The sequence below is a fragment of the Cupressus sempervirens genome, chromosome 7, assembly GCF_028749045.1.
Source record: "Cupressus sempervirens isolate cs-2001-9-10 chromosome 7, ASM2874904v1, whole genome shotgun sequence".
Taxonomy (NCBI): domain Eukaryota; kingdom Viridiplantae; phylum Streptophyta; class Pinopsida; order Cupressales; family Cupressaceae; genus Cupressus; species Cupressus sempervirens.
This window is the reverse complement of record NC_143124.1, coordinates 264503325-264529636: the sequence shown is the minus strand read 5'-3', so window position 1 is coordinate 264529636 and position 26312 is coordinate 264503325.

Below are 26312 nucleotides of genomic sequence, written 5' to 3'. Positions count from 1 at the left end.
AATTTGGGTTTGGGTATGTGTTTGAACATTTCCCTATTTGTAGATTTTATTTAATGAGAAAGTCTTGGAAACCCCTTGTTTCTCTTAAGTGAATGATATGATGTATGTTCCATTTGTAAGCATGTTGGAGCCATTGAATAATGATTGGAATATATTGTTGGAATCTCTCCTAAAAATGTTGATGCTACATAGAGAAAGAAATGATTGATATCACTGTTTTGTTGTTACCTATGCATCACGTTGATACTACTGGTGCCAAATGTTATTACAAAGGCCTTATATGTTGGTGAGTCCTAAAACATTATTACTGTTCCTTATATGTTTTTTTTTGTGTTCTTAAATGTTATTACTGTGTCTTGATGCATTTTTTCTATATATTTAAATAATATTTCTATTCCTTAAATCATTAGAGTTATTGATATGATCATTACCTTGAGCTATAATGTTGTTACTATTTTAACATTACCTTAAAACAAATACTCAAACTACAAACTCAGATTGACAAGACCCCACCCATGTGCTTATCTGTAGCTTTTTTTTAGTCATAGTTTGTTTCTTATAAAATACTCGTTCCTGTTTTAGATTTAGATTTTAAGGGTTTAATTAAAGATGCTAATATTTTTTTTTTGAATCCTAAAAGGATGGGTTGTGTTGGTTGTGTCTTAAAAGGTTTAGATTTTTATGTTTTACTTCACTTAATTGCATTTCACCTAAACACTTGCACAAAGACTTAGAACCTCATATACACCTTCCTTGGTAAAATATCTTTATCTCAGGGCATTTCCTAAACTATGGTATTAGTAATTAAATATGGAGTTGGAACATCCTCCATTTAGCTAAAATCTTCTTAACTACTGGGTTGTGCATGAATCACTGCCATAAAACTTTTAGGATAGGTCATTTTCCTTGTGCTGATAGATGTCTGAACTAAACTTGAAGTTGTTCTTTATGACTGTTTGGATATGTTAGTTGCTATTATGAGTTACAATTAAAACTTAGTCTCTTCAGATATTATCAAACAATGATCATTTCTTCCTTGATGAATTATGCCATCAAATACTGTTAAGATTGAGCTACTTAGTAACCAACAGTGAGAATACGAAACCTTGTGAATGAAACTAGTGAAAATAAGTAACATTTTATTGGTATAAAAGAAATCCAACAAATATAACATGTCTTGCATGACTAAATACATATCTTTTGAGCTACAAATAGCTGGTTTTAAAACATGACATTGCTTTTCTTTTATATTCTGAATTCAACCTCAGCTAACAACTTAGATGTTGTGGGATTCATAAAACTCTCTTATCCAACTATGATATATAAAAACCTTCCTGACATTTTATTTCATGAGCAGACTATGACTGGGTTTTAAACTTAAGAATGATTATATACATGTTCAGATTTGGAACAGATCAATTGAATGCCTTGTTGTTGGATAGCAACGAGGACGTATATCCCCTCATGTTGGCTGTAATGTAGCAATTATTGAATAGATAGGTGGATATCTTCATGCTTACTTTCCCTATCTTCCAGTACTGTAGAATGGTTACATGTTGTTTTTGTTTCTTCTATAGGTAATTCAGGATTTCAAAGTGCTTTGCCAAGCCATTTTGTTTTCCAAATATTGCATATGTGTTCATGGTTATGCCTATTTGGTTTGTTTTCTTTTACTACATATGTATAGATGTGTAGTTATTTTATTCCCAGCTATATTTCGTGTTTAGACTACTAGGCACATGGTTGCAATGTATAAATGTTATACGGTCACTCCAGATACATCTGATCCATCTTGTTTCAGAAAGCTAGGCTTCTCGTGCTAGGGTCGGGGAATTCTTCATGTTAGGAAGAATCTCAGGGGAGTACTTCACTCTGTGGTTGGCAAAGTTAAAACACCTAGACCACACTTCCATCTCGAGAAGAACGTGGGAGACGTCCTACAACTTTTGGAGACTGGAACCATTGGAGAACTCATTGGAAAGTCATCTTAGTTTGATTTCCCAACTTGTCATTTGAGGTGTACTTATTTAAAACATTGTAACTTATATTATGAACAGCTATAAAGCTGATGCTCAAAATGTAATGTAAGGATTTTTCTTTGTGTTTGATTAGCAAATTGATTAATCATATGTACTATTTAAATGTTGAATGTTTATCAAGAAATTTTAAAATGTATGCAACTAATTTAATTGCTATCAGTTGGTTTTGCAAATATGTAATGATGTATGACATGCCATGGATATATTATTGATGATCAATAGCATATTAATGTATTATTAATCTTTTGTAAATGAATAGTTTGACCTTTTTCCACTTTTATTCATATGGTTCTTTTTCATAATTTTTTGGATAATTGATGATGATGATGTGGCACAGTTAGTTAGGAGTAGTTCTTTACACCTTAGTACATATTTCTTACAATATTGTAAGATCAAATAGAAAACTTTAGATCATTATGCCTTAAAAATACTCACAACTAGCACCAACTAGTAACAACAACGTAAAATTAGCATTCTTTCTTTGATGAGAAAAAAATTGAAAGACAATGCCAAATAAAGATATGCCTTGATATCAGAGTCTAGATCTCCACCAAATCAACCAATCAAGTGATGAAATATTTATCATTTTCCTATGAGCCTCTAGTACACCTACCTGTCAAAAGACACTAGAGCTTTAAAAATTCAAGACATTAAATGCAGTACATTAGTTTGAGTTTGAAAATGCAAGGACAATTTTGTGTGGACAAAAAGAAACAAACATGGTGAATGTTTGGCTTGTTAAAAAGATATTCTGAAGAGAGATGAGTTTAATAGAGTTGTAGCAATAGAAAGAGTTCATTACAGTGCAGTGACAAATGGGTGCATGACTTTCTAAGTTTTTTGAAAGTGAAGTTTTATCCTATATGAGTAGTGATTGCTTCAAGTTTATTGTATGTAGCCATAAGTTATTGCAAGTGTGATTTAAATATTTAAATATTTTGTTCTTCTATGGTTTAGAGTTTATTTTGTAGATTTATATCTGTTGATTCAATTAATAGAAAGCAAACAAGTATACTTGCCAATCTTCAATCTATTGTGATTTAGATCATGTCTCCATTGACACATTCCACTGTACATATTATTAATTGTGGAAAAACAAAGGAGAAATCATTAAATTTGTTTATATATTTTTTAGAGCATTGTTCTTTTCCTTGGCATTACTTGGACTATGTTTAAGCCAATTAAATTGGTTCTTGTTGACTAGAAAACTCAATTTCTACTTCCATTTAGTTCCCTATCTCCGAGCTCTCTTGTGGTGACTAAGAAACTTGGTCCCTATAGGGGCTGAGCAAATGGAAACTACTGTGACTCAACACTTTACCTTGTTGAGCAACTAGGCTACTTCTACAAATTTGTGAATTTGAATTTTTCACATGGTATTAGAGCCCTTAGGCCCCACATATTTTTGATTTTGGGCATTTTCTCCATGTGCTAAGTTTTGTTGTGTAGGAGACATGACTAGAGATGTAGAAAAGACATGGCACCAACCACCATCCTTTAATGGACACAATTATTTCACTTGGGCAATGTAGATAAGAACCATTATGGTTGCAAATGACTTGTGGGAGTTTATGGTAAATGGGTTCAATGATGTAACCAACCTGACACAACATGTTGCCCTCACTAATCATCAAATGACTCAGCTAAGGGAGTCAAGAAGAAAGGTTGTAAATTCTTTAAGCTTGATTGAGGCATCTATGATACAAACAATCTTTCTCAAGATAAAAATAACTAATTATTCAAAGGAAGCATGGGATACCCTTGAGACAAATTTCAAAGGGACTGATAAAGTTTTAGTGTAGCTAAAAAAGATTAAAAGAGATTTTGAGAACCTTCAAATGAAGGATAATGAATCTATTGTAGAGTTTAGCTCAAGGATCTTTAGTTTGGTAAACTAATTGAAATTAAATGCAGAAGATTGTCAGGAACATGAAGTAGTGGAAAAGATATTGAGGAGTCTGCCTCCAAAGTATGATAATATTGTTATAACTATTAAAGAAGCAAAGGACTACACTACTTTGACAATGGATGAGTTGATGGGTATTCTTCAAACCTATGAACATTATATTAATAGATTAGAAGTTAAATCTTCCAAAGACAAAGCCTTTAAACTTTAGTCCAATACAATATATAGGGGTAGAGGAAGAAATGGCCCTAGTAAAGGCTCTAGAGGTAGAGGTCATGGTAACTTTGGACAAAGAAATGTTGGGGGAGAAAGCTTAGTTAAATAAGGCACCAAAGAGGGAGAAAACAACCCTCAAAATAACTATAAAGGAGGTAAGAAGAAATAAAACTCTAATAAGAGCAATGTGGAGTGTTACTACTACCACAAATTTGGGCATTATGCAAGTGATGAGTGGAAAAAAGAAAGGTGGTTAGTCAAGGAAGAATGTAAATATGGTTGATGTGAATGTGGGTGAAGTAAATAATCCTATAGCCTTCATCGTGTGCAACATTGGTGAAGAAGGAAACCTTGAGGTATGACATTTGGATAGTGGTTGTATCAACCATGTGAGTGGAAATGAAAGTCAATTTTCATGTATTGATAATAATTTAAAATCTAAAATCAAAATGGGAAACAATGGAACCATTCCTATTGTGGGCAAAGGATCCATAATGGTATGCACTACGCAAGGAAAGAAGAGAGAAATAAAAAATGTTTTTTTTTTTCAAGGCATTAAGGACAATTTGATTAGTGTTGAACATCTCATCCAAAATGGTTACAAGGTGTTGATGGAAAATGAAAAGAAAGATGGGAGTAAGAATATCCTAGCAGTAGTCCAAATGACAACGAACCAAAGGTTCCCCTTGAAGATAGAGACTTGTTTCTCTTCTCAATTTTTTGTTGCACCTGCCAAATATGCATGTACAATAGTACATAGGAAGTCAACTCTAAAAATTACTATTGAAGATCCCTCTTAACTAAGGCGCCTCAAGTATGGACATCTTGGTTTTGCTAGTTTAAACTTATTGTCAAATAAAAGAATGGTTGATGGTTTCCCAAGTATTGTAGATTCATGTGACAAGTGTGAGGCTTCTATTTCATGTAAGCAACATAGACTTCTCTTTAATTGTGGAAATTCTAAAAGGGAAAGGGCACCATTAGAGCGAGTGCATTATGATTTAGTTGGCCCTAAAAAAAGTACTTCTACTGGGGGGAGTACTTATTTTATGACATTCATAGTTGATTTCAGCTAGAAGACATGGCTATATTTGTTAAAAAATAAATCTAATGTATTTCATAAGTTTTTAAGGTTTAAAGCCCATGCCAAAAAGGAATGTGGACATTATATACAAGTCCTAATATCAGAGAGAGAGAGGGAGGTTTGTAGTTCCAATTCTTTTGGAAAAAATTTTAGGAAAGAAGGCATTAAGACGGAGCTTACAACTAGCTATACTCTATAGAAAAATAGAGTGGTTGAGATGAAAAATAGAACCATTGTTGAGATGGAAAGGAGCATGATGAAAGAAAAAGGACTCCCAACTAAATATTGTGGGAAGGCTATAGCAACATCAATATATTTGAGAAATAGGTTTCCAACAAATGTAGTTCATGACAAGATTCCTCTTAAGGTATAAACAAGACATAGATGGATGGTTGGATACTTGAGAGTGCTTGGGTGTGTAGCATATGTATATGTGTCAAAGGAGAAAAGGAAAAAGTTGGATGACAAGGGTCTAAATGCATTTTCATAGGTTATAGTTCATAATCAAATCAATATATAGATTGTATAATCCAATCAACAAGAAGATTATCATTTGAAGAGATGTGGAGTTTCTTAAAAATCTAACATGGGATGGATTAGTGTATGAATCATAAAGGACTTCAAATAAAGTGCCAAATATTGATGAAGATGATGAATTTGGTGATCAAAAAAATGGAGGAGCAATAAATATAGATAGCTCAAGATAGAGGCAAAAAGGAAAGTAGACTAAAACATGCAAAGAATCAACTCCTAGTAGTTCTAGACAAGTTTGAATTGGTATGCAAAATAGTAGCAATAGTAGTATAGAAAATTATGATCCCACTCTCACCTCCCTATTGCCAAGAAGGACTAGGAGTCTAAGGGAGATTTACCAAAATGAAAGGTATGATGAAGGCTATGATGAGAGTGTTAATTTTGCATTATTTTCTCATAGTGATCCAATATATTTTGAAGAAGCTATGAAAGAGAAGAAATTGTGAAGTACCATGGATGAGGAAATAAATGCAATAGAGAGAAATGAGACATGTGAGCTAACTGATTTTCCTCTTAAGAAGAAAGTTATTGGAGTAAAATGGGTTTACCAAATTAAGTGTAATGCTAAAGGAAAGATAGATAGCATAAGGCATGATTAGTGGTCAAGAGGTATAAACAACAATATGGTATATGCAACATATGCTATGGTTGCAAGAATGGAAACTATGCTTATTGTCATAGAAATTGAAGCCCAACACAAATGGAAGTTATATCGGTTAGAATTATTTAGAATAACTGAGAGGCGGGGGTGGGGGGGTGAATCAGTTATCTAAGGTCCAAATGCCCTAATAATACTTTTTCACAACTTATGATGAGACCATAAACTTTTCATCCATTAAAACTAAGATCAATCTTGACAAAAAATTATAGTAAATCAATATGCAGAAATAAAACATTGCAAGATCAACACATGACACAGTGAGTTACATGGAAACCCAATTTGGAAAAAACCACCAGTAACATGCTACTTGATTTTCACTCTTCTAAAGTGATTCCCTATTAAAAGCCTACCCTATTAAAGGCTTACAACACATTGTTGAATGTGACCTTGTTAGAGGATTTCACCATATTGTTAGGAATGGGCCTGATCAATTGATTTTAGAACATTCACTTGGAATGTTACCCTGTTAAACGATTTATTACATGGCTATTAAACCAACCTAAGTCCATACGATTTCAACTATCTGTTACAATTTCTAGAGAGTAACAATAATGGATTGTTGATCTGATACAACTTACAACATACTTTGCAGACTTCAGATCACTCTTTAGTTCAGTCCTTTTTCTTGGCTTTTAATCACTTCAGTTCTTACAGCTTGACATCTCAAGCTTTGTCTCCTTGAGTCTTCTTACTCATCATACCAATGCATCCATATCTGTGGTCATCTTTTGAAGTAGAGTAACTATGTTTTCTTCCTCCTTAGCACCTCCTTCAACACTTTAAGCTTTCATGCTTGACCTCTCCTCTTTCTTGCTTCATGACCTTATGATTCCTTAAATAGAAATCTGATTTGCCTTTGCTGCTTGATTCTCCCTCTCTAACTTTAAGGTTTTTAATGAATTAGGTAGGATACAATGTATCTACCCCATATCTTACTCTTATTTAGAAACTTCGTCTAGAGTCTAGTTGTATTCTCCAAAAATGTTTTACATGGTGTTTTGTGCCACCAGCTCATCACTCTTATCTTCTATTTAATTCACAGACTTCAAGATAACAACCTTGTTGACTTAGATCTGGTAAATCTTTGATTTTCAAAATAATGCAGCAACTCAGGACTATTGGTTTACTGATGCTCGACACCTCTATGTTACTCAGCACTTGTATCTGCTCGGCACTTGTTTTTGCTTGACACTTGTATCTCCTCGACACTTGTTTGTGCTCGACACTTAATTATGCTTGGCACTTGAAGTTCACTCGGCACTTGAAGTTGAACTTGCTTGGCTTCCTCTCTACTTAGTTAGGCTTTACAAATGACTTAGCTAAAACCTTACATCTTTAATATGTTTCAGTGTGCCCATTCTCTATGTCTTAGAGTTTTTCATCAATACATTATTTCATCAATGGCTTAGTTGATCCTTGAACTTCATTACAACATCATAACTTCAACCTTTCTCTGGGTGTTCTAGTTATATCTTTATTGATTACCTCCTCCTTGTCAATCAACTAATTGATAGTATTTGGATCACTAAAGCAATTGTCATTCATGCAAGTAGCAAGTTTGACATCAATGACAAAAAAATGATTGAGAATATTCTTTACCATTTTCATATGATTATTTCCAACAATTTTCCTCATGATCTTTTCAATCATTTCTAAAAATCTCCCTCTTTGGCATTGATGGCAAACCAAACTAATCAATTGATCAACTTAGTTACCACCAAGATTGTATACATTGTCTACTACTTTTCTTGGTTGTTGCATCCTTACTATTGATCTCTTATATCTCCCTCTTTCATATATATCTCCCTCTTGCTTTGTATTGATCAGTTTTCTACATATTTCTCCCTCTTTGACATAAATGCTGAAGATGTAGCATCTTTATCATGCAAAATATAAGCTTTGGCTTTTTGATGTCTTCTCCCTCTATCACCATGCTTGTGATTGATTTGGATTTTTTGCTCCTGTCATCTTCCTCTGTAATGGTTTGGTTAAGATATCTGTAGTTTGTTCCTTTGTATGAATATACTCCAACTTCACTTGTTTGTCTTCTACCAACTCTCTGACATAGTGATACTTGATTGCAATGTGCTTGGTTTTTGCATGCATTACTGGATTCTTGGATATGTTTATAGCACTTGTATTATCACAATACAATATCATAGGTTTAGTTACCTCTTTTTTCATTCCTTTCAATAGATGTGTTAGCCACACAATGTTTGTACAATTGACTGTTGCTGCCATATATTTTGATTTTGTAGTGGACTGGGATGTGCATGTTTGTTTCTTGCTAGTCCAGGTAACTAGCCTTTTACCTAAAAATAATGCACCTCCACTTGTACTTTTTCTGTCATCAATGTTGCCTTCCCAATCTGCATCTGTATATGCATTGAGTTCAAACTTCTCATTCTTTTTGTAGTATAGACCAAACTTATCAGTTCCTTTGAGATATCTCATTATTCTTTTTACTGCTATGAGATGATTTTCTTTGGGATTAGCAGAGAATCTAGCCACTATTCCAACTGCCAATACTATGTCTAGTCTGCTATGTACAACATATTATAGTTTTCCAATCATGGATCTATACATTGTTTGATTGACTTTAGCTGATTCATCATTTTTGGATAGCTTATTTCCTATTTCCATTGGTGTGCTGACTAGTTTGGACTCCTCCAATCCAAATGTTTTAAGTATCTCTTTGATTTATTTTGATTGTATCACAAATATACAATGTTTTAGTTGATGTACTTGCAATCCAACAAAAATTTTGATTTCTCCAAACATAGACATCTCAAATTCATGTTTCATTTTGTTAGCAAAGCCTTTGCAAAGTACTTCCTTACCTCCAAAAACTATGTCATCCACAAAGATTTCAGATACAATAATATCCTTACCTTCTTCTGATTTGATGTACATGTTGTTGTTATCATCAGTTCTTTCAAATCCTATTTGCACTAGATACTTGTGAAGTCTCTCATACCCTGATCTAGGTGCTTGTTTCAAACCATAGAGTGCTTTATGTAATTTACAAACCATATCTCTATTGTGCTCATCAACAAATCTATCTGGTTATTCAATACAGACTTCTTCTTCTAGTATACCATTTAAAAAAGAAGATTTTACATCCATCTGATAGACTTTCAAACTTTTATATGCAGCATATACAAGTAAAGTTCTTACTCCTTCCATTCTAGCAATAGGGGCAAATGTTTCCCCATAGTCCAATCCTTCTTCTTGAGCATAACCCTTGCATACTAGTCTTGCTTTGTTTCTAGTAATTTCACAATTTTCATCTAGCTTGTTTCTGAATATCCACTTGGTGCCAATCACATTCTTGTCAACTGGTCTGGGAACCAAACTCCAAGTTTTGTTCTTCTTTATCTGATCAATCTCTTCTTCCATAGCTTTATACCAATCATCAGATTGTAATACACCATATACCATTTTAGGTTCAAATTTGCTAATCAAACATGATTCATGTCTTAGTCTATTCCTTGTCATTGGTCTTGCATCTTTGTCACCAATTATCTATTCAGCAGGGTGATGTCTTTTTACATATTTAGATAATCTTGGTTCTGTCCTTGTTTCCATGTTTGGTCTTTCAAATTCAAGATCACTATGCACTTTGTTGTCAAGTTGTTCTTTATCTGTTTCATGTATATTGACTTCAAGATCAGATTGTACATTTTTTCCATTTTGTAACTCAGCTGAATGCAACTCCGCATTCACTGGTTGTGACTCCGCTGAAACTGAGATTTTTTGTTGAGTTTCAATTTGATTGACAGCATCCTCGTCAATAGGGATTACTTCATAAGAATACACAGGTTCTGTATTCATCCATTTTCTTTGGTTCTTTAGCTTGGACTTCTGTATGCTCATCAAAGTTTACATTTGCACTTTCCACAATTTTGTTAGTGTTAGTATTCAAACACTTGTATGCCTTACTTCTAGTGTAGTAACCAAGAAATATGCCTTCATCACTTTTTGCATCAAATTTTCTATTTCTAGCATCTTTAAGGATAAAGCATTTGCAACCAGAAACTTTGAAATTTTTTACATTGTGTGAGTGACCATACCATAATTCAAAAGGTGTTGTATTTGTACCTTTCTTGACTTGTACATGGTTCATTGTATGAACAACTACACTTACAGCTTCTCTCCAGTATTTTAGAGCAACAGTATTTTCCATCCTTAATGTTTTGGTAGAGTCAATCACAGATCTATTTCTTCTTTTAGCAATTCCATTCTATGGGGGAGTTCTAGGAGCTGACGTTTGTCTTTTGATTCCTTTGTCATTGCAAAATATCTCGAATTCATTTGATGTGAATTCACCACCTTTTTCTGATCTCATGCATTTCAAACTCTTTCCTATTTCCTTTTCAACTCTAGCCACATACCACTTAAACATTTGAAAAGCATCAGACTTTTGTTTTAAGAACACAACAGTCATCATCCTTGAATAGTCATCAACAAACAAGATTATGTATTTATCTCCTCTATAGCTTTGTACCTCCATTGGTCCACATAAGTCAGTATGAACTAACTCAAGTACTTCTTTTGATGTATAATTCTTACTTTTGAAACTTGACTTTGTCATCTTTCCTAACTGACATTGTTTGCACATGATATTATCAGGCTTCTTCAATTTTGGTAAACCTCTTACTTTCTTCATTTTACTTATATTGACCAGATTGTGAAAGTTGACATGACATAGCCTTCTATGCCATAACCATTCATCATTAAATTTTGCAACAAAACAAGAAACATAATCCATATCAAGGTAAAAAAAATTACTTCTTGTTTGATCTCCCTTTCCTATCAATTTACCATCAGTACCATAAATTTTTGTAGTTTTGTTTCCAAATTCTACTTTGCATCCTACATTGCCTAACTGTGAGACACTCATCAAATTGTAGTTTAATCCTTCAACATAGTATGCATTATCACATGAAATTTTTTCTATGAGCTTAATGGAGCCTTTTCCTTTTATTTGACAAGGAGCATCATTACCAAACCTAACACTATTTCCATCATACTGATTAAAGTTAATAAACTTACTTTTGTCTCCTGTCATGTGATGTGAGCATCCACTATCTATGATCCATCTATCATTTTTGTTCATACATGTTACCAGTTCTGTAGGCTTTTCTTCATCAGATTGGTCTTTCATGGCTACATAAACAACTTCATCATCATTATCGTCAGAATTCTCTTCAATAATATAACACTTCTTGCCTTTGTCTTTGTAGTCTCTCTTATCATCTTCTCTTCTGTACTTGTTCTTGTTGCCTTCCTTGTAATCCTTTTTCTGTGTACACCTTGTAGCAATATGTCCTATTTCATTGCAATTGAAACAAATCATAGGCATCTTACCTTTGAATTTTTCTTTACCTCTATGAAATCTTCTAGCAAGAAATGCTTCCAATTGTTTCACATCCTCCTCATCAGTGCTACTATCACTGGATACACATTTCATTTTTCTTCCTTTCTTTGATTTCATCTGTTTAGCGTCTTTTAGTGATAATTTGGCCTTGAAAATAGATTCAACATTCTCAGGTCTATAGTTGTCAAAGTTAGATAACTCAAATGCAGTGAGTCTACCCACTATATCTTCAAAACTTAGATTGTTTCCTAGTAGACATCTTAGTTCTTGTATTGCTGATACTCTAATAGCATAGATAGGGAGTAAGGTTCTCAAGAACTTACTATTAACAATATCTTCATCCAATTGACCACTCAAACATCTTATTGCACTTACCACTTCCTTTATTCTTGTTCCATACTAAGCAACATTCTCATTTTCCTCTATTTTCATATCATCAAACTTTCCTCTGAGGCTTTCTCTTTTTGCTCTTTGGACATTCTGATCTCCTCGATAGATGTCTGATAGCGCTTTTCACATTTTGAATGCAATGTCACATCCTTTGATATTATCAAATTCAGCATAATTGAGTGCAGAAGCAATTTCTAACATTGTCTGATTGTGTTCCTATTTTTTTTTCAAATCTTCTACAGTAAGAGTACCAGTTAGATCAACATATTCACTAACAATTGAATTTTGGGCATAATCTCCTATGGATCTAAGATGTAGCTTCATCAAACTTTGCCATACAAAAAAGTTGTCTTTGTTGAGCTTGGGGACTTCTCTCTTATGCATTTTGATCTTTCCTTCTAATACCAATTGTTAGAATTCTTTAGAATTTTTATCAATTGATTTAGTTAATAGAAAGCAAACAAGCATACTTGCCAATCTCCAATCTATTGTGTTTTACATCTTTATCTCCACTGATACATTCTTTTATACATGTTAGTAGTTTTGAAAAAAACGAAGAAGAAACTGTTAACTCTATTTACACATTTCTTAGAAAGCTATTGTTTTCCTTCGCATTGACCAGCTTGTACTTAAGCCAAGTAAGTCAATCCCATTGACCCAGAAACTCGGTCTCTACTTTTGTTAAGTTTCGTACCTTGCCGAGCTTCTGCAAATTTGTTAATTTAATTTTTTCACATCATGATCATTGTCACTTTAAGCGTAAAAAATTTATTTCAAACATAACATTCTTCAAATAGTTAGTGAAGCGGATAACTAATCCATTAGTAAATGTAAATATGGATCTAATCTTTGCAAGTTCCACAAACTACGGAGAATACATTATTTTAGATCCATCGCCCAGTAAGAAGGTAGATGGAATCCCTTATCATAAACGCCCAATATTCTCAGTAATAGAGTCATGAATTTACAAAGGTAGCCGACGATAACCAATACACCATCTCAAGGCGGCAGAAATTTAGAAGATGGATGAAATACGAGAGTGTAGTATATGGTATATGGTATACCAAAAGAGACAAATATTCAGGTGCTATAGAGCCGCGTGCAAAATAATGGTTTGAAACCAATCAAATAATATGGAAGGTATGCATCCTATAAAACAATTATAGTTAGAAATAATAATCTAATTCTCCTACAAAATAAGATAATTAGATTGTTTGGAAACAAAGTTGTACCATGTAGGAGAAGGAAAGTTGATAACGCGGGATTAAGGATTTCATATCATTAAGTTACAAAAATTTATTCCCATTTAAAATTTATATGGAAATTGATTTAAATATCAATTATTATTGATATATATAAATATAAATTAGCTATACTATAGAAGAAACTCATTTATTTAAGGATGTGAATTAATAATTATGATTAGAAAAATAAATAATAAATAATAAATTATGAGAGTTATATTTAACAAACCTAGTTGTATTATCTTAGTAATAAGATAAATTTATTATTAATTTTAAGATTCCAAATTCAAAATTATAATTTTTTTCAGTTATTAATGCTCATATAAAATAGGGTTTGTGTGGAAGGGAATGAGAAAGTAATTTTGTTTATTCCAACATTGTGGTTATGCCTTGAGCTAAGTCACTTGTAATTTGTTATCATCTAACTTTGGTACATTAGATGTTCCATATTAGGAGGACAATTTGTAAGAAAAATTAGTGCAACCAATATAAGTCCTTATAAGAGGACAAAAAAATAAATAATACTTTGAGAAAAATTGACAACTATATGATGTAGATCCAATATTGTAGTGGATGATACAAATATAGAATAATCATTATTAAAAAATGAAAATAATAAAATTGAATCTTCCCAAGGAAGATATTGGAAAAAAATAAAATCTTATATTAATAGTATCAATCCTAAATGGCCCAAAATGGCGATATTATATATAAGCTATATCATACAAGAACACTCATGATGTATGACTATCTAGTTAAGAAGGATGATTGGAGTGTTACCAAGGATGAGCTTTCCTAAGTCCAAGCAATTGAGTCTTTGTCCCAAGACAAGGTAGGGATCAGAGACCCATGATCTGTTGGGACATAGACTTGGACATGTAAACTTTGAGAAAATTTGTTGCACATTTGGAATCTAGCAAAATTGGATAACATCATCCATACCTTTTGATCCTTAATTTAGATAATAATATCTACTCTATCACTCACGGAGTAGAAATAATAATATGACTAGATATACAAGAATTATTGAACTACTACTTATATGGCCAATAGGAGAAGGTTGTGGTTTTAGCAAGGAGGTGCTTGTTTAAGTCCAAGCTACTAGATATTTGTCCTAAGATAGGGTAGGGCTCATCAACTCATGATTCTTTGATAGATCCTTCAAGACATGATTTTGGAGTTGCTAACTTTGAGGGAATCCATTGTACATTTGGAATCTAGGAATCTTGGATAACATCAGCTCCTTCGATCTTTTGAGTTTTATAAGAGTGTTAAAAGGTTAAAAAAATTAATTATGTTAGAGAATTGGCTAAGGGTAATTTATCTAAAGTAGAGAATCATACAAACAAAACAATTAATAAGATCCAATCTAATCCATTTAACATTTGTTAATTAAATTTATTAATTAGAGGCATTTCACAAGGCAAAATAAAACATGCTTGAGTAATATTTCACTATTCACATAATCTATTTTCTATTCTTTAGTATACCATTCATAAATTTTGTTCCCAATAGTTTCTTTCCAAACCCTTTACTATTATTGTTTAAAATTAGTCTTTAAAAACAATGTCCAAATTTGAGCCCAATAAAATAAATCATTTTCATGTTATGGTCTCTGAACCGAGACCCATATTTTCTATTGTAAACCAAAAATCTATAACCCTATTTAGAGAATCTAATATATTTCACAACATAAATCCAAATGATTCCAAACACTATTTAAATCCACCATTTTTTAGTTTTATTTTATAATCTATAAGATATTAATTTTTTCAATTCATAAATAATTTTGTGAGAACAAATCCTTGCCTTCAACTCGATTTTATTTAAACCCTAGCTTTCACTAAACTATCTATAACCAAAATGAAGTGAAAGTGGATTTAGATATCTTTCCAATGAATCTATTTAGAGCTCCTAATTTTTATAAATATGTTTGTACCAAATGCTTCAATGTGACTCAAGTCAAGAATCCCTAATCTATAAACAACCACTTTTACCAAAATACTCATAACTTCCTCAAAACTTATTTAAATTGATCAAAATAAAATAGAGAAGAAATTTATTTATTCAAACTATCCAAATATATAGTAGAAAGCACCAAAATTTATCCAATATATTTCCTTCTTCTCGTTAATGAATTTGGAATGTTCAATATAATGATACTATAGTTTTTTTGGTGGTTTATCACTTACCAACCACATTTTAAAAAAACTCCTTAGATTATGTCAACCCTTTCCAATATTATGCATTTTTTTGACATCATTTCAGCCCTCCAACACCCATTGAATAAACTCATTAATGAGAGTCATTTCATGAGGAAAATTAAAATATGTTTCAACAATACATTATTCATAACTTTTGTTCCTGACAATTTTTTGCCAAAAATATTTGACACAATTGTTCAAAATTAGTCTATATAATATATATCCAAAGAAGAGACCAATATAATATATTATTTTCATGTTATGGTCTCTAAACAAAGACACATACTTTCTATTGTAAACCAAAAAAGAAAATCTCTAACCTTGCATAAGGCATCTAATATCTTTTACAAGGTAAATCCAAATAATCCTAAATGAAATTTAAATGCACCATTTTTAAATCTAGTTTCATAATCTATAATCTATTAGTTGTTTAGATTAATAAATCATTTTGTGAGAACAAATCCTTTCTTGCAACTCCATTCAAGTTTTTTAATCACTAGTTTCAACTAAACCATTTATAAATTTCACAAATGTGAATAAAACCAAATAAAAAAAAAATGCAAGTTAAAGTGGATTCACATATCTTTCCAATGGAGCCATTTAAAGGTCTTGATTCTAACAATAATCAGGGAAGCCCAAATCTACAAACAACCACTTTGACCAAAATACTCATAATTTCCCCAAAACTTAATGAAATTAATCCAAACCAAATAGATAAGAAATTTATTTCATTGAAATATTCAAATATATAGATTATACATGGCTTCCAAGTTGTGCATGGCCATACAAGACCTAGAACCAACACAAAAATTGAAAAACTAATAAAAATTATAAAAATAGAAGCAACCAAAATTTTCTTCAAAATATTTCCCTCCTATTATTAATTAATTTGTAAGTACCAATAAAATGATTTTATAGTGGTTGTGGGTGTTTATCATTACCAACCACCTTTTAAACCAACTCCTCACATTATTTTAACCCTTTCCAACATTATGCATTTGTTTTGACATAATTTTAAGCATTTTATGCTTTTTTGCATTACAACTTATGTATAAAGCCAACCAATTAATTTATATGGATATAAATAGGTCCATTCACATATAAAATAATAATTTTGACATTATTGACCACATTAAGACCTCCTTGCACAATTTTAACAACTTGTTACAAATGACTTCTCTCTTTTCACATTGCAACATCTACCCAGTTTCATCTCCAATGGAGAATTGTCACAACAGACCCCTTTTGGTCTTCCCCCACACACAATCTCAAAAATAATTCTTTGAGCTAGAGGGACAAGCACCTGAAATAAAAAATTCATCAACAAATCAAAACCTTATCTTCAAGGTCCTAGTTTGGATTACCTCCTTTGACACCCTACCCACCACACTCAAGATCTTCAACATCTAATACCAATCTGATATAGAGAATCCTCAAAACCAACCAATTAATAAGAACCATGATGATCCCTTCAAAATAAATTAAATAAATTCATTAGTTAGAGGTATCTTATGAGACAAAACATAACACATTTCAATAATACTTCATCATTTACATTTTCTTATCTATATTTTTTAGTAAAGCATTCATGACTTTTGTTCTTGATAGTTTCTACACAAACCCTATGGAAGAATTTTTTAAAATTAGTCATTAGATAACATAAAAAAATCTAATAGAAATACAATAAATAATTTTCACATATTATGGTCTCTGAACCATGACCCATATTTTCTATTGTAAACTAGAAATAAAATATATAACCTTGCCTAGGGCATCTAATATCTTTCACAAAATAAATCCAGATGATCACAAAAGAAATTAAATGCACAATTTTTGGGATTAGTTTCATAATATATAAGCTAATAATTATTTCAATTAATAAATTATTTTGTGAGAAAAAATCCTACTCTACAAATCGATTGAAGTTATTTAAACACCAGTTTTCACAAAATTGTCTATAACTTTCACAAATCTCCATAAAACTGACTCAAACCAAAAGGAAGTGAAATTTTACTCACATATATTTCTAATGAATCAATTTATAGGTCCTTAATTTTATAATTGTGTCTATGTTAAATCCTTGAATTTGACTATAGTTCGGGAATCCCCAATCTTGGAACAACCACTTTTACCAAAATACTCATAACTTCCTCAAAAGTGAATGAAATTAATCTCCCAACCAAAAAAAGAAGACAATTATTTCATAAAAATATCCAAATATATATATTATACATAATTTATAGGATGTACATGGTCGTACAAGACTCAGAACCAACACAAAAACTAAAAACCTAATAAAAATAATAAAAGTAGAAAGCACCAAATTCCTCAAAAATATTCCCTTCTTCTCCTTAATTGATTTGGGATGACCAATATAATGGTTTTATAGTGGTTTCTCTGGTTTATCAATTTCCAACCTTCTTTTAAACCAACTTCTTGCATTCCATTAACCCTTTATAATATTAAGCATTTGTTTTGACATCAATTTAAGCATTTTATGCTCTTTTTCATTACAACTTATGTATAAACCCAACCTAGACCAAAGCTATGAGTCAAATGATTTTATATGGATATAAATAGATCCATTCACATATAAAATAATAATTTTGACATTATTGACAACATTAGGACCTCCTTGGACAATTTTAAAAACTTGTTACAAATGACTTCTCTATCCTTTGAATCTTGAGATTATGGACTCAAATACATCATAAATGAATAAAATAAATTTCAATATCTCATATAAGGAATCTTAACCTCCTTATATTCTTGTACTTTAGGTGATCCTCCACCATAGGTTGTGGTGGTGTAGGACTTACCAACCATCTTTTAAACTAACTCTTTACAATATTTTTACCCTTCACAACATTATGCATTTGTTTTGACATCATTTTAAGAATTTTATACTCTTTTACATTACAGCTTATGTATAAATCGAACCTAAACCAAACCCATGAGTCAATGGAAATTATATGGATACAAATAGGTCCATTCAGATATAAGGAAATGTGGATATTGTTACTAAATCATTAATATATTTAGAGTTCTAGATTCTTCCAAATGTGTCCATACCAAATGCCTCAATCTGATTGTAGTTAGGAAGTCCCAAATCTACAAACAGCCATTTTTACCAAAATACTTATAACTTCCTCAAAACTTAATGAAATTAATCTAAACCAAATAGAGAAGGAAGTTATTTAATAAACTATATATACAAATTTGACATAGTTTATAGGTTGTACATGGCCATACAAGACCTTTATGCAATAGAAAAACTAAAAACCTAATTAAAATAGTAAGAGTAGAAAACACTAAAATTACTCCAAAATGTGTCCTTCCTCTCCTTAACTAATTTGGAATGAAAAATAAAATTATTTTATAGTGGTTGTGGTGGCTTATCACTTACCAATCACCTTCTAAAATAACTCCTTACATTATTTTAACCCTTTAGAATATTATGTGTTTGCTATGATAGGCTAGCGTGAGGCCTCACATCCCACCTCCCCTAGGCATGAACCTCCTCCTAGAGTTCATCAAAGAGGTAAGTGTATTGTGCTCCCATGAAGTTGTGGCAACATCATAAAATTCCCACTGGACTCTAAGCTAGTCTAGCTCTCCGTCTCAAAGTGCTAGAGTCTATTGGCCTAGAAAATGAATGTGCTCTAGTGCTAGCTACCTATCCAACTCCATCAGAGGCATCAAATGCCTTATCTTGTTTTCTACATGGTGGTTATTAATCTTTGGAAAAATCCTATGAGATATACCCATGTCACCTATTATGGTCTTCAAAGCAACCCGTCTTAGAAAACCTAATGTTGGACCTTGTGTGTAATCTCTAGCAATGTGACCCATACCACCACAAGTGTAGCATGGTCCTCTAGCCTAAATATTAACACCTTATGACCTAGTATGATGGGTACCTCCAATCTTATTGGATCCATCAAAACCATCCCTATTGGATTGTTGAGTCCTTCCTAGTTGTGAATAAGGGGTTTGTGTTTTTTGATCCCATCTAGGACCCTAAAACTACCATTGGTTCATCTTAGAGTTCCTATCTCTTTTCGGTGATCCCTGTTGATAGTCTTGTTGTTGTTTTGGAACCTTAAAGGATTCCCCAGGCTCATTCCTATTCCCTTTCTAAGGGGGTTTCTACTGACCTACAAACTCTCCTGAGTTATTTCAATTCTAAAATTATTTATGTCCCCTTTTATGAATATCCTCCTCTACTTGGGTTGTCTCAACTACTTCTCTAAAGGTAGATGGAAAAGCTAACTAAACTAAACCTTGAATGGGTACATTAAGTCCCTTAATAAAATGATGAGTATGTAGCTTCTGGTCCCTCATATACTCAACATAGGGAAGGAGTTCAAGTAATCTACCCTCATACTATGCCATAGTAAGTCCTCTATGCTACAAGTCATGAAATGCCTCTAGTTGTCTCTATCTAAAATGCTTAGAACGATATATGTCCCTGAACTTACTTTGAAAGAATTTCCATGTCAGAGTATCAACATGCACCTCACCTAAGGTCTCCTCCTGCTACCATTAGTGAAGGAGATGTATTGCAAGTCATGCTTTAAGATTTCTTCCATAATGATGCAATCCAAAGGACCATTTTAATCTTTTTAGGCATGCCTCGACACCAAAACCATCAGTATTTCCCAAGAATAGGGGAGGTTGGAGTTGAATCAACTCTTTGATCTCATCTCCAATGTCTACAAGAGCTCTCTCCACTATGTATGCCACTAGGTTAGGATGTGAAAATACTTACTGAACTGACTAAACCTAATGATGATCATGAACCTTTATATGTCTAGGTGGAGGACTCCTAGTCCTCTCGCAGGTAACTATCCTATGGTTTTCTAAATTCCCTTGCTTTGACTATGCTAGTATAGGTGGTAAGCATTGTTGAGCAACTCCAATCAAGTTATGAACTACATCTAGAATGTCCTAATAAGGGTTCAAAGGTGGGTTAGGTGGGGGTACATGATCCCCTCCAAAAACCTCAACCTCCCATTGCTCTATCTCAACATTTGTAAAATGAGATGCTCTAAGAGTTGTACCTTGTCAACCACCTTGACCGGCTCATCTAATAACTAGATCCTACATAAGGGTAAAAGGTTTTTTATAAGTCAAATATAAAAATGGTTAATTTGTTCATTGATAATACTAGGAGCATTCACATCGTGTTAAATAAAATAAGATACATTAGATAGCATAATATATTATCTATTTTCAACATGTTGAAAAATAATGAATAAATTTAAAATTTTCCAAAAAAGCATTTTTTTTTACATGTGTGTCATTTTTTAAATTAAAAAAATAACAATTCAATAATCCCTTAATTATGATTTCTTATTTTTAATAGTCTATAAATAAAAATGATCATGAATTAAATTCATATCTAAGTCTTATCAACACCTACCCTCCATGTCTTCTACAACCATATTTATTTCCATAGGAAAAGTAGTGACTGGGGTGAGTACTGAATACTTATATCTGCACATATGGTTTTGAAAGAAAAATTTGGTTGCCACACTCAAATTCGCCATTGTTCCTTTTCAACATCCCACTTTTTCATTTCATCCCTATTCATCATTTTTGACCAAATGATTAACCCATCTCACACCTATAAATATGCTCCATTTATATCTCCATCTATCGCACCAACACAACTCCCATTTTGTATTGATTATTTATTTGTATTATCTTTCTCCCAATGATAAGTTTTGATAGTGGCTGAGAACTAATTGGGTCCAACATAGACGTGATGAAAATGATCTCATATTTTACTAGATTGCCATATTAAATTTTTGGGTCCTATAGAACTTTTGTATGCTTTGTGTCTTTAGTTGCTTTAATAAAATATTCATGAAAAGGGAAAAGGATATGTATCATATACCTCACTAGGTCCAACATAGACACCATGATAATGATCTCATATTTTACTTGTCTGCCTTACTAAAATATTGGGTATGCTACACAACTTTTGTATGCTTTGCCTGTTCAATTGCTTTATTAAAACATTCATAAAATGGGCTAGATAAATCCATATATGCACATGCCACAAGAATCTTGTCCCTCCTCTAATTGAAATCATGAGATACAATATCTACAATACAATATAATATATGAAACTATTCATGGGTATGGAAATAGAAAATAAGTCAGGGTTTCTATTTTATTTAGGCAATTCAAACTATTGATAAGACCCAATATCCAAATCATTCAATTTTATTGGTAGTTAAACTTAAAAGTCATATTGTGAGCATCAAATTTTTTTCATATGTTCAAAACTCAAACCAAATGGATGTTGGTAGTTTTTTACTTAAAAATATGCGCAGTTAAATTCCATTCACACGCATCTTGTTGGTTAAAAATGGATATAGGTGTTTGTATCCAATTAATGTTCTCACAACCTTTTTAATTGATTTTTTTTGGTATAAAAATCTATTGGCCTCCCTTTGTTGATTTTCATTGAAAATGATTAAAGAATAACACCCTACACATACAAATGTACAATCATATACCACTAAATGATGTCTTGTGCTTGTAAAGAGTTGTATTACATATGTTAGATCTTCCATCATAGAAAATAAATTATAATGCACACTCACATGTATTCATGTGCATATATTGTCTTATATGCACAATTGGTCAATGTTTTACCTTACAAAAGATAATATTTTATAGATACAATTACTCAATCTTGTACTACACTAGATAAGATGCTCTCTATTATAAATAATGTTCATCTTTGCCATTTCTTATAAGAGTGTTTCAAGGTTGGAAACCCTTTCGACATCCTTTTACTTATTTAGAGGTAATGCCATTTTGGTAGAGACTTCTGCAAGGGAATGAACCTTGTGATTATGTCATTTACATTGAAGCAAAAATTTCTTCTTCAACTCCTTACACTTAAATCTTCACTAAAGGTATTTTTCCACCAATTAGAATAGCTACTAAAAATTCCTAGGAACAATGGGACCCTAAACCTATGCTAAATTTTTAGGAGACATGGGAGAAGTTACTAGAGGCTTCAATACTTTATAACATTCTAGATTATATAGTGACACCCAGATTAACAACAATACTATATACTTGGAATCCTGGAATGGAGGCTGTGCCAATACATGCATGGTCACATCCTTGGCTTACATTGTTGGTCTAGCATATGGAGGATTTGTATTCAATCATTTCATATAGTTTGGGAAATTTTGCATCCCTGGCATGCAAGTGATGCATCTGCATCTACAATTTTATCACCTTAGAATATAGTATTTGATCCTGCTACTTTAGAAGAACTGATTCTTCATTTTATTATTTCTAATCTATTGATAGGTTCTACAAGAGTTTGTAATCAATCCAGCTAATAAAAAAATAGAATAATTCAACTATTTTATGGCTTGTTTCTTTCTAAAAATGTCTTCTATGATATGTATTTGTAAAATTTCTTGCAAACTCTACCCATTTTTCTTGGTTTCCATTATTTTTGTCCAGGATCTTGAGGTAAACCACTTAGCATGGGTTGAGTGATCTTTATTGTTATATTATTTGGATTATAAAATATGTATGTAGCTAGATCAATTTTTATGTTGTGCTAATTTACAATAAGAGTGTTTACAAAAAATCTCTCTCTCTATATATAAAGAGATACATGTTTAGAAGGAAATACAAAGAGATATGTTTATAAGGAAAAAAATATAACATTTACATAGGTATCTCTTCTCCCCTTGAAGAAAATCTCATAAAAAGGGCATGCATATCACAAGGGCACAACATGGAAATGAAATACTAGAGAATGGGCACAAAGATCACAAGGACATGAAGATATACACTTTCTTACTTGTTACTAGAATATAGACTTGGTATATGCAAAGTAGGTAGAAGTTAGGTCTAGAAAAGCTACAAAGATTTGATTATTCTACCACATATGCTATATTTTACAATATAACTTCTTCCTCTACAACATTGAAAAAACCACTTATAAGAAATTAATTAAGGATACTGCATAATACTTCTTACCATGCAAATATTTTAGAGTAATTAATATTGATGCATATACTTTGTAACGTCATGGACTATAACTGGTTTTTTGATTTTAGGTTTAACTTCACTATTGATAGGTGGAGTCTATTATTTAGTTATTGTTTAATATTCAGTAATAGACACCTCCATACTTTGGACCTACTATTTTGAGTAGTATTCTTCTTCACATAGGTTCTTTAAATATATAGTAGAGGAATCATTTATGTAACTGTTCAATGTCATTGTCTCAAGCTCAACAATTGTAGTTGAGTCAAAATATTTTTGAGTAAGAAAATATACATTCAAATATAACAAAATAATTTTGAATTATTCTTCATCCCACTAATGTAATAATAAAAATTTCATACACTTTTTTAAAAAGTTAGCTTAGAAAGAAAAACGCAGATTCCTTATTTGCAAGTCCCTTCACCAAATGAAGATTCTTCTTTAGTTTCTTCTATGTTAGCGAACATATAACTCTTCTACAAGTCTATTATTTTGATCAAAATATTTAAATTATTATAATCTAGGGATTTTATCCTTTCATTGTGTTGGAAGTATACAATTTTGTAGAATTTGGAGCTTTCAATACCATTTTAAGAGGATATCCATGACAAGTCAAGTGATATCCACAAGTTAAATATATTCCACATTTTGACTCCTAGATGTTGGAAGATTCATTCGATATGTATATTAAAGCATCTCAAGTGTGTGTTTTCTAACAATAAATTTTAATATTTGATTTCATTTATCTCACTATATTTTATACATAATAAAATATCATTACCTTTTTCTTCTATAGTTGAAGAATATATATTTCATTAATTACTTTAGATCATTAATGAAAAACTTTATTAAAGTGTTCATCTACCAATTTCTTTATGCATAACCTTACCATAATGCAAAGAGTTCCAAATTATATAATTTTGTAAATATTTTTCCAAAGCAAGAAGGATACTGATTTGATGAAGGCTTAAATATTTTTTCAATTTGAATTTGTTTATTTTCTTCTTAAATACATTTGAAACACGTATTCTCCTTTGTTATGCATTTAATATTTTTCAATTATATTAAATAATGTGGTGATAAATTAAAAATAAGTTTTAAGAAATGCATTGTATTATCATGCCTTTATTAAGTCCAAATTTTATTCTCACTAGACTATAAGTAAATAAAAGAGAATAACAGACTTTCTCTATAACATTTACTTTATTTATGTTCTATAGGAATATGCATTCCAAATATCTTGTTCTTATATATTTTGATTACAAGTTAATGTAGATTAGATTCTAAACTATGCTCTTTGCACTATCATAGCGGGCATCACATAAATCACGGGTTTAACTAAATCATTAGTGGAGTATAGAAATTAATAAATCATAGGGAAAATCCCATAATGATGATTTCACATATTGATTTTTTCCTCCTCTCCAAAGTGACGAAAGTGGATATGATATACAATACTACAATCCATGATTATGATCACAATGACATCAAAGTAGCACCTATCACCATTAAATTAGCTTCAACTTAATGCAAAACATTTAGTGTTGAGGAACTACTACTCCAATGGCTATTTCAATGGCTTGGTTACATATAATTGTGAAATTCAAATAAATTCTACAAGGAGAAGATGTTTTCAAACAAACTTAATGATGATCAAATTATTAACCAAGCACAAAATTATTATGCTAAAAATTGCATCGATGATTTTATAAAACAACTATTATATTTGAAGGTGGCTATATTACTATTAGGATAGTATTATGGAAAGTGAAAATTGTAAGCTTTTTATTGTTTTCCAATTCAAACTTGTTCCTATAATCTATCATGTAGTTTCAAAGCCCTAAACCTAAACCATTGCTAATATTAACAATAAAGAACCACAAGACATGCCATATAAGATACTTCATGTTGAAATGAATGAGACTAATAATTAAGAACAAGTGTATAATAATTCTCACCAATAATATATGTGTCAGGATAATGCAGAGAAATGGCATGAAGATCACAAGGGCATGGCATAACAACCATATAGTAGAGAAAGGGCATGAAATGACAAAAAAATGTAGAGTGAGGGGAGAAAAATGAAAAACAAGGGCATGGATAGGCAAAGAAATTGTAGATCTCTACATTGATGTCCACACTCTTTCACAACTTCTCTATACCATCATTTGTAGCTCTCCACAATCTTTTGTGCGCAACTCTCCATAATTGACCAAATGGGAATGATTAATTCTGTGTTTCATTTTTATTTATATCCATGCTAACATTTCAATTACTATGCCGATGCTACTATTGTGATGATCTTGGGGAAAATTGTAAAGAAACCATAAAAAAATACCCACAAATTACACTACCATCGCAAATTTTCATTGTAATTTCACCCCAAATGTTGTAGTGAACTCAAATCTTGCGTTATCTTCAACTTTTACATGACTCATACATCACATTATCTTCTTCTTATCTAGACTAAGATAACCAATAACCTTGATCAAATCATTTTCTTAGTTATCTCAACTGGTCATTTTTATAGCCATATCATTATATCATAAATCCTTCTTAGTACAAACATGCTCCACTTGATCTTAAATTTCCTGGGAAAGTCTAGGGAACAAGTTAACAC